Source organism: Motacilla alba, chromosome 1 (genome assembly GCF_015832195.1).
Source record: "Motacilla alba alba isolate MOTALB_02 chromosome 1, Motacilla_alba_V1.0_pri, whole genome shotgun sequence".
Taxonomy (NCBI): Eukaryota; Metazoa; Chordata; class Aves; order Passeriformes; family Motacillidae; genus Motacilla; species Motacilla alba.
This window is the reverse complement of record NC_052016.1, coordinates 7,620-17,161: the sequence shown is the minus strand read 5'-3', so window position 1 is coordinate 17,161 and position 9,542 is coordinate 7,620.

Below are 9,542 nucleotides of genomic sequence, written 5' to 3'. Positions count from 1 at the left end.
CTGCCAGGACTCCCAGGCGCTCTTCGAGGAGCACCGCAAGGAGCTGGAGGCGCAGCTGTCCCAGTGGCGATGGGGCCGGGGGAGCGGCAGGGTGGTCCAGGCTGATCTGCATGCTACACCAAGGCTGCTGGGGGCCAGAGAGCGCCCCCAGTGCCTTGAGGTGGAGTTGGCAAGGCCAGACATGTACAAGGTGACAGAAGAGAACAAACCTAAGGACGTAAGACGATGCAGTAGCAACAGCTCCGTGATGCTGCAACGCAGAAGATCTGTGGCGATTGCCAGGTTGCTCCCTAGACTAGTGGTGATCATGAATCCCATTGTATTGGAAAGCAGCTGCAGCAGCTGCAGCAGCAGCAGCAGGAGCAGCAGCTCAATGGACCTGGAATACAGCACCAGCACTGCTGCTGGAAGGTTCCTGGGGCAGCTTCATGCCCACCTTCGGAGATACCTGGAAGCCTGGCAGACACGCCAGCGCTGCCGGTGCTTCAGCATCCGCTTGAAGCCCCAGTGGTGGCGGCGGTGCTGGGCCCAGTTGAGAAAAAGGGTGTAGTAAGAATGAGTAGTCAGGGAGGGGCAGGGGAGAAGGGGGTTTCAGAAACTGCCTGGGACAGCGCAATCCCTGGGCCTCTGAAGATTTCTCTGTAGAGTCTTCCTGTCCTCTGGCAGATCCTTTACAAATTGGCTGAGGGTGTCCTCCTCCAGGTCATTGATAGAAACAGGACTGGTTTCAGTGCTGCCCAGGGGAGCCCCACTGGTGACTGGAGAGCAGCTGAATTAAACTGTCCCCTACCACGCTCTGGGTCTGGCCATCCAGACCCTTTTTACAGTGAACGGTGGACCTATCCGAGCCATGGGCAGCCAGTTTCTCCACAAGAATGCTTTGGGGAATGGTGTCAAAGGCTTAATAAAAGCCCAGGTAAACATCATCCCCAGCATTTTTCTCTCCCACCAAGCAGGTCACTTTGTCATAGAAGGAAAACTGTGGACAACCCAGGAAACTTCATTGCACTCTTCTTTAAGGGTAGAATGAAGTACCCTGGGAACTACCAGTCTGCCTACCAGCCTTCCCCCCCGTTCTGAGAAGATTCCCACTTTGGTATCTGCTCTTCCTCTGATTCTTACCCATCAACACTTGACCCTTTCATCACCACTGTCCATTCCTAGAGTCAAAACATGCCCTCATATACAGGGCTACTCCACTGCTTCTCCTTCCTTGCTGAGCCCTTCTGAAGAGTTTATCTCCTCCCAACTCCTTGTGCAATACCGGCCTATTTGCTGGCAGGATGCTGTGAGGACCACCAAAGGCCTTGATGCTCAGCACTGATTGACACATCCTAGGGCTATCAACAGTCTCTTCAGCACAAATCCAAACCACAGGCCCACTGGAAGAAATTGAACTCTTCCTGCCCAACTCAGCTTGTTCTCCAGCCTTTATTAATCCGTGTTGTGTATGTCCTGCTCGGGTCCCACACCGTCACCAACACATCCTCACCACTCCTTTGCCCATGAAATGTCTGGGAAATGTCCATCAATCTCCAGAGTTGGGCAGCAGCTGTCTTGTGAAACCAGTGAGGAGGAGGGTGATGGAAGTGGAGGATCTTGTAGAGCCAGATAGGAGAAGCAGCTCCATGGGGCTGTGCAGCACTGTCACCATTGCTCTGGGTAGAAGTGGTTCCCCAGGTCTTCTGCTTTCTCCTTTCTAAAAATGGATGTTATATTTCCCTTCTTCCAGTCATCAGGGACTTTACCTAACTGCCACAATTTTTCAAAAAATTATGGATAATGGCTTAGCAACTTCTACTAGTTCGCTCTGGACTTGGGGATGTATCTCTTCAGGTCCCATGGACTTGAGAACACTCAGGTTCCTTAGATGGTCTCGAATCTGATCCTCTCAGTAGGCTCAGGGTCCTCATTTTCCCAGTCCCTGCATTTGCCTTTCTCAAGTTGGCAGCATGGCTGGAGCACTTGCCATTGAAGACTGAGGCACAGAAGTCCTTGAGAACATCAGTCTTCTCTATGTGCAGGGTAGTCAGGTCTCCTGTTTCCTTCTGGAGGGGGCCCACATTATCCCAACTCTCTTGCTTGCAACGTATCTATAGAAGCCCTTCCTGTTATCCTTAATATCCCTGTCCCTGCCCTCCCCTTAATCTTCACCCACAAGCTCTCAGCTGGCTCCTCGTACTTCCCCAGGCAGAGTTCCATATGTGTAGAGGGCTGCATCCCCTCCTCATCTTCCTAGCTTGTCTTTCCTAAAAGGCCTAAGCCCTTCCATTCCAGTGCTCTAGCCATAGGAGCCATCCCACCATGTCTCCAAGATATTCTGCTTTCCTTTTCACTTCTTGGTCGTTGCCAGTGCTTTTATTCAAATGAGAAAATTGCCAAGCAGTTTGGTTAAAAATGGCTTTCCTAAGTGTTTGGAGGAGATGAAGAACCTGAAACTGCTTCTTGTGATAAGTCCATAAACGTGGGATGCTGTACGAAGCTCACGGCTGTAACTAGTCGGTAACTTTCACTGATATTTTAACTATTAAAATATGTGACTTTTATCATGAATGTGTGTGTAAAATACAAATCTGTTGGGCCTTCTCTGTTCTATGAAGCTTTGTTCTTGCATCTACATCCTAGGGAGCCCTTTGGGCCCGCCCCTCACCTTTGGCTCCAGTCCTGGGTTTGTGGTGCCACCCCGTACACAGCTCCCCCTGCCAGGGCGTCTCTCCCTCCTGTGCAGCAGCCACAGGTGTGGCCGGTGAGGGAGAGGAAGGGGCAGATGCTGCTGGGGGGTGTGTGGCACCTGGGTGCACCTGTTGCCAAGAGCTGCACGGGGAGATTCCAGGGAGTCTCTCACGGAGGGGTGGTGAGAGCATCTCACAGGGGCCGGGAGGACGTGCGGCATTGCTCAGAGGTGAGCAAGGTGCGGGGACAAGCCCTGTGCCAAGGGGCAGGAAAGGAGGGGAGGGGAGAGGGGAGGAGCACACCTTCCCTAACCCACCTGAGTAGGTGGGGCAGGGTGGGGGCACAAGAAATTCTTTTTCCTTTCATCTTCCCAGTCCATCCCACTGACCCCAGAAAATTGAGGTTTTCTGGGGAAAAGGGTTTAAATTGAGGAGAAAAATCTCCTTTTCCGTTTCTGTATTTAAATTGAGGGTAAACACCTTATTTAATCTCCAGTATTTATTAAAATAGTTGGAAAATGTCTAACAGTTTTAAGGTCAGTATTGTCAGTTTTTGTAGTTTAAAAAGCATTAGCACCATCATCAAAACCCAGAAGTTTTTGACAGTTTAAAGTGATGCTGTTCTGGATTTAAATTGATATATACTTGATCTGACTATTTTTCTATCTAATTGATATACACTTGATCTGACCATTTGTCTATCTATCCACACAGATTTTAAAAACATGGGAAATCTTCCTGAGGGACAGTGTTTCATTTACTTTGTCTGTTATTTGTAACAATACCTGGAATTTGGTACAGTTACAGACAGGAATTTGCTGGCTGGATTCTGTGACATGACCAGCGAGATGGAGAAGTAGCACTTCACAAATCTTCCCAAGTACTGATAATTGTACTCCTTTAAATACACATTAAAAAGAACAGATACCAAATCAGAACAGCGAGCAGAGGGAAGAAAACAAAAAAGAAGAAAAAAACCTGAGCAAGGGAACTCCTGGACTTTTTCTGTTGTCAGTTTAAGATTGTGATCTTCCAACCATTCAGAAAAGTATCAGTACCTAAAGAATTTAGGGAATTAAATGGAAATAACATACAGGGAATTAAAGCAAAATGTTACTGCTAAATATTCATTGGGAAATTCTGCCTGTGTACCAGACAGAGAAAGTAGTTTCCTGATTAAGGTTACTGAAAACAATACTCAGTGACTACTTCCAGCTGAGTATGAGCATTTGCTATGATGTAACCTACCAATTAGAATTCCAGAAACAGTGCTTTGCCAATTAATAATGAGGAGAGAGGCTCTCAAACTTCCTTCAGGTCTGGCTTCCTCTGCTTGGTAGCAAGAAGGCAGAGAAGAGGGCAAGAACTTTGACATGCATTTTCATTTTTAGGGAAGGATGTTAGCAGTTAAGGTAAGTGGGCAAGGTGAGCAGTGACCAGTGGATGGAAGCAGTTGGGGATTGCTCGGGTCTCGATTTCTGGTGCAACTCTTAGCCCCCATTCTCGTTTGTGTGCTTTACACAATCCACTGGTATTACGCCCAGACCCCCTCAGCAACTGGCCAACAGACCCGGTCCCTCGCTCTCGTGGGAATTGATACTGAGGAGTAAATTTGTGTTCGAGTGATTGGGGTTTGGGTTGGTTTTATTTTGATGTGTTTTTGTTATGTTGGGTCTTATAGGGTTAATTGTTTTAAATTGTAGTTTTGATATTTTGAGGTAACTTCTTTGTGGTTTTGTGAGGCTTTTTTTGTTTTGGTTTTGGTTTTTTTGTTGTTGTTGTTTTGGTTTGGTTGGGTTTTTTTGTAACTAAATATTATACTTGTATTTATTTGTAATTATTTGAGTAATTTTAATTTTTGTGGTTTAACTGTAATTTGGGTAAGAATGTATAAATTGTATTTTAGAGTTTATGTGTTAGATTTTTTGATTTACAATTTAAAGTTTGTGAGGGATAAGGTTTGTTGTGAAGAGGCATAGTAATAAGGTATGTAGGAAATGCATTTTGTGCATGGGTGACTGGTAAGCACTGTATTTGGATGTGTGGTTTTAGTGTTACTTATATGTTTTGTTTTGGTTGTGGAACTGTTTATCTTGGGGTTTTTTTTTGATGTGTTTTAAATAAGGTTTGACCCTTGAGTAGGAATCTTGTGTGGTTTATTTTTTGTGGAAACAGAAGTATAACTTTTTCTGTACGTTATGAAATTCACGGGACTACTTTATTGACCAAGTCTTGTACTTGAGTAGGTTTTTGAAACTCTGATTTTGAAATCAAAGAAGAAAAATGAGAAAACGAAGGAGGTAGTTTTCTCCTTACAGGATAAAAAGGGGTTTAACACAGAAACTGCTTTGTCGAAGTTTCCGTGGGGGGTTCGTGTCCCGGGCAGCGCGGGGCGGGCTCGGGGTGGAGCCGGGGCTGTGTCAACCTTCCCCGCCTGTCCCTCTCTCTACCCCTCCTTCCTCCTCCCCGCATTCCCCTTAGTTATCTCTCTTTCCCCCATTTCCCTCTCCCCTCCCGAAACCCCTCTCTCCCTCCTCTGTCCACGGTCCCTCTTCCCCCCTCCCGGCCTTTCCCTTCCCCTCCCGCTTTCCTCCACAGCCCGACCTTCCTCCCTACCCTTTCTCGTCCCCTGCTCTCCCTCCTCTCTTCCCGTGCCCCCTTTCCTTCTTTCCCCCGCAGTATCACATGGGTGACAGGCAATCCTGTGCTCTATTTTAAGAAGAAGGGGAAAAATATTGTATTTAAATAAATACAATTATACTGTATATATCTTATTATATTGTACATATGTCACATATATATCTAAATATTGTACATCAATATATAAAAATGGAATATATTACGTAAAACGTAAATGTGAATGTAAATTTAAAAAAAAGTAAAAAAATTATAAATATAGTTTGAAATAAAGGGTTTTTGGTTTTTATTTGGGAATAAGAAGGGATTTTATTATAAAAATTAAAAAAAATAAAATAAAGGTAGATATCTAAGAGTAGAAATATATCATAAATACTTAAAGATATATACAAAAATTTAAAAGAATAGAAGTTTTATCAGTACTTATGATATATAATAAAATTTTAAAATTATATTATTACATGATGACGTATATTATATATACTTATAAATATAATACATCAATAAAAACAATAAATGCAAATGTGAAAATAATTATTAAAATATAAAAATATTTAAATACGGTTTAAAAGAAAGGGCTTTTATTGGTTTTCATTTGGTTAGAGGCAGGAGTTTTATTTTAAATAATATGAATATACATAATATTTAGATATAATTCCAAAACTAGAAATATGAAATCAATATGTAAATATATATTTATAAATAAATATAAATAAATATTTAAAAAGAGGAAGAGAGGTAATATAGAATATAAATAATATTATACATCGATATATATTTTAAATGTAAATGTGAATATAAACATGAAAAATATAAGTTCAATAAAATTTAAAAGCTGTTTAAATGAAAGTACTTTTTTTGTTTTTATGTCAGTGAGTAGAGGCATGGGTTTTATTTTAAATAATACAAGCACTATATATATAAAAATCTAAATGTAGAAATTAACAATCAATATATAAAGATATGTATAAAACTAGAAATATAAATAGAAGCAGATGTAGTACAGAATAACAATTATATTATACATAAATATACATGTACGAAAAAATATGAATATAAAGATTAAAAATATAAAAATAAAATATATGTTAATATTGTTTGAAAGAAGGTATTTGGGGTTTTTTGTTTGCTCTTATTGGGTTCGAGGCAGGGTTTTGTGGTTTTTTTTTTTTTCTTTTTCTCCTTTCGCGTTGTCGGGGGGGCATTGATTCTGGAGGGTTTTTTTGCCGGGGGCGGCTCCCGTTGCGGTGGCAGCTGCCGGTTTTTGCCGCCTTCCCCGGCGGCAGCGCCGCGGCGTGGGGTGGGGCGGGCGGCGGTGCTGCCACCCTGTGGGCAGAGCGCGGTAGTGCAGGCGAGCGGCGCTCGGCGGCCGAGCGGCGCTCGGCGGGCACGCCTGTGTGCGGCGGCGGGCGGCAGGGCGGGCGCGGCGTGTCGCGGACAGGCTTGACCTTCTCAAGATGGCGGCAAAAAAGGCGCGCAAATCGGAGGACCGCGGTCCGTCTACTGGACTGCCGGAACGGAACACCGGCGCCGGCGCGGCCCGAGCGGGATTTTCTGTGGCGCTTCGGGTACCTTGGAGACGGGCTGTGGGCTCAGCGGCGCCGCGGGCGGGCGTATTTCGGCGGGCTTGTGACAGGCATTGGCGCTAAACGCCTATCTCCCTGCCGAGGTCCCCTCCCCGCCGCCCTGTTGAGTGTGGCGTGTCGCGGACTGGTTTGACCTTCTCAAGATGGCGGCAAAAAGGGCGCGCAAATCGGAGGACCGCGGTCCGTCTACTGGACTGCCCGCACGGAACACCGGCGCCGGCGCGGCGCGAGCGGGATTTTCTGTGGCGCTTCGGGTACCTTGGAGACGGGCTGTTTGCTCAGCGGCGCCGCGGGCGGGCGTATTTCGGCGGGTTTGTGACAGGCATTGGCGCTAAACGCCTATCTCCCTGCCGAGGTCCCCTCCCCGCCGCCCTGTTGAGTGTGGCGTGTCGCGGACTGGTTTGACCTTCTCAAGATGGCGGCAAAAAGGGCGCGCAAATCCAGCTGAGCCGAGTGCAGCCGAGTGCAGCTGAAGAGCCGAGCGTAGCCGGGCGTAGCCGAGAGTAGCCGAATGCAGCCGAAGAGCCGAGCGTAGCCGACGGTAGCCGAGTGCAGCCGAAGAGCCGAGTGCAGCCGATAATAGCCGGCTTTAGCCGAAGAGCCGATAATAGCCGACCGTAGCCGAGTGCAGCCGAAGAGCGGGCCATAGCCGAGTGTTGTCGAGAACAGCCGAGTGTAGCCGAAGAGACCTAATATAGACTACAGACAGCACTACCCATCCATAGACATTTGAAATGGGAATGGCAATGTAAAAATAGGGCATGTTCTCAAACTAAAATGCTGTTTAAAAGAAAGGGGTTCTTTTTGGCTTGCATTTGCGTAGAGGCAGGGGTGTTATTTAAATCATAATAGTAGTGCCGTGCCTCTCCCGTTTCGTCCCCTTTCGTCCTGTCCCGTCTCCCCGCCTCCCAGCCATACCAGTGTAAATAAGCAAAACAGAGATATAAATATGGAAATGGGAATATAAATTGTAGATATAAAATTCAAATAAAATAAATATAAATAAAGAGAACATGCAGCATAGTTTTGTATTATATCAGGAAGATATTATAATGTTTTATGTCCATTAGATGTTTATGTAAAATATAGAAATACAGATTATAAACAGCAACGTCAACGATGTAAAAATAGGAATATATTATAAATATATAAAGATATATAGAAAAGCATAAAATAGAAATAAATACAAAATAACAGAACTAGATACACTTCATATTACCAATAATACTCTATATATCTTCTTATATTGTAATATATTATGTGTAATATATAATAGATCGATAACTATAGTATATCCGTATAAGATATATAACAAATTGTAAATTGAATATAAATATGAAGAATATAATATAAAAATAATTAAGTAGGGATAAAAATGAAGGCTTTGTTTTTTTGTTTTTTTTTTATATGGTTTTAGGCAGCTTTTTAATTTTACATGTATAACAATTATAAAACTTGAAATCTAAGTATAGAAATATAGAACAAATACATATATAAAATCTAAGTTAATATAAGTAATAAAATTAGATATTATAAGTATTAAAAATAGATATATTTTTTAGAATATATATAATTATATTTTGCTATATGCTATTTACGTCTGCAAATGGAATACATCACTATAAAATATAAATGTGAATAGAAATATGAAAAAATAGAAATATAAAAATAATTATTTTTTTTTAAATAACGGTGGGATTTTTAAAAAAAGTTTGGTTATAGGCAGGGCTTTTACTATAAATAATAAAAAAAGAAATACTGATTAAAAATATAAATCCAAATATAGACCTGTATCATAAATATATAAAGATATAGAAAAATATAAAAGGGAGAAAATTCTAAGTCTTAGAAATTGATAAAATACATAATGTAAATCATACTGTAGCTATAGTATTACATTATGATATATATGTATCTATAAATCAAATATATGAATATTAAAGAAATGTAAGTGTGAGTATAATTGTGGAAAATATAAATATAAAACTAAGTATATTTTTAAATAAAATGGGTTTTTGTTCTTATTTGTTTAGAGGCAGGGGTTTTTTTAATAATTTATAATTAATATTAAAAATATGGACAGATTTTGGTTAGAGGCAGGGGTTTCGTTTTAAAGAACATATGTATTTTAGGAATAGAAATCTAAATTTAGAAATATATATATATAAATCTAATCTAAATATATTTAAATCTAAATATACAAATGTATAGATATATATACAAAAGTTTAAATATAAATAAGTATGAGCAATAGGTGTAATATAGAATAGAAATAATTTGTACTTTTATATACACTATAAATGTAAATGTGAAAAATGTAAAAAATAGTTAAATATAATTTTAAGGAAAGGGTGTTTTGAGGTTTTATTTGGTTAAAGGCAGGGTGTTTTTAGTTTTCGTGCGGGTTTTTTTGGGGCATTTATTTTTGATGAGTTTTCGAAGGGGGTCGCACCTGTTGTTCTTGCCTCCCTTCCCTCCAGGCGAGCGGCAGCCCCCGGCTGCGGCCGGCGGGAGTGCTGCCCCCTGTGGACACAGCGCGGCACTGCAGCCCCCCCGAGCCAGCGCCCCGCCCCTCGCAGCTGGGCGCCGGGGGGGCGGGGGAAGGACGGCTGCCGAGGGAGGGGAGGGCGAGGGGCGGGAGAGCGAG